Source organism: Sorex fumeus, unplaced genomic scaffold (genome assembly GCF_029834395.1).
Source record: "Sorex fumeus unplaced genomic scaffold, SorFum_2.1 ptg000034l, whole genome shotgun sequence".
Classification (NCBI taxonomy): domain Eukaryota; kingdom Metazoa; phylum Chordata; class Mammalia; order Eulipotyphla; family Soricidae; genus Sorex; species Sorex fumeus.
Genome location: NW_026606091.1, coordinates 39,350,147 through 39,350,801, shown reverse-complemented (window position 1 = coordinate 39,350,801; position 655 = coordinate 39,350,147). Strand labels below are relative to the sequence as shown.

The 655-nt window shown below is 32.5% G+C and overlaps 1 non-coding gene across 1 annotated transcript; it reads left to right on the top strand.

Moving 5' to 3' along the window:
- The first annotated feature begins 231 nt into the window (after positions 1–231).
- On the top strand, positions 232–394 carry LOC130026740 (U1 spliceosomal RNA). The gene has a single exon (XR_008792926.1). It is a non-coding gene; the product is annotated as a U1 spliceosomal RNA (small nuclear RNA).
- Positions 395–655: the final 261 nt, after the last annotated feature.

The following is a 655-nucleotide window of genomic DNA, read 5'->3' as shown; positions in this document are numbered from 1 at the left end:
AGGCATCCAGACTGCTGCTTGAAAGCTTTCCCCACCCTGAAATAAAAAATGCAAAAAATCTGAACAGAAGAAAATTTTGGTCTGAAGATTTTAGCATGAAGAATGTTTTGGTTCAATGATTTTTCTAAATCTAGTAAAATATATGTGTGAGTATATTATAAAGGGGTATAAGAATAAAGTGGTATATAATTGATTATAGTTCTATACATATACTAGAGAAAGTACCCTGGTATGCTTACCTGGCAGGGGAGATATCATTATCACGAAGTTGTTTACCCCAGGGTGAGACTTATCCATTGCACTCTGGGTATACTGGCCCCTGTGATTTCCCCAAATGTGGGGAACCCACTGCATAATTTGTGATAATGGGGGACTGTGTTTACACTCTTCTCTAGGGGGAAATAAGTATACTAGTAAAATTAATGTGTACTAAAATCATGGTAATTAATATTTTTATTTTAAAATTATGTATAAAATACTGCATATGTAAAAATTTTCCCCCAAATCACTCAGTTTATAATTAAAACAATTACCCAAAGAAAGTTACATTTTTAAAAAATTTTGCTTTCTCTCTATATGTACGGGGAAAAAAACCTGAATTTTATTAGACCGTCATCAACTTTTAAATCCTGGATCAAGAATTTAAATCCTGACT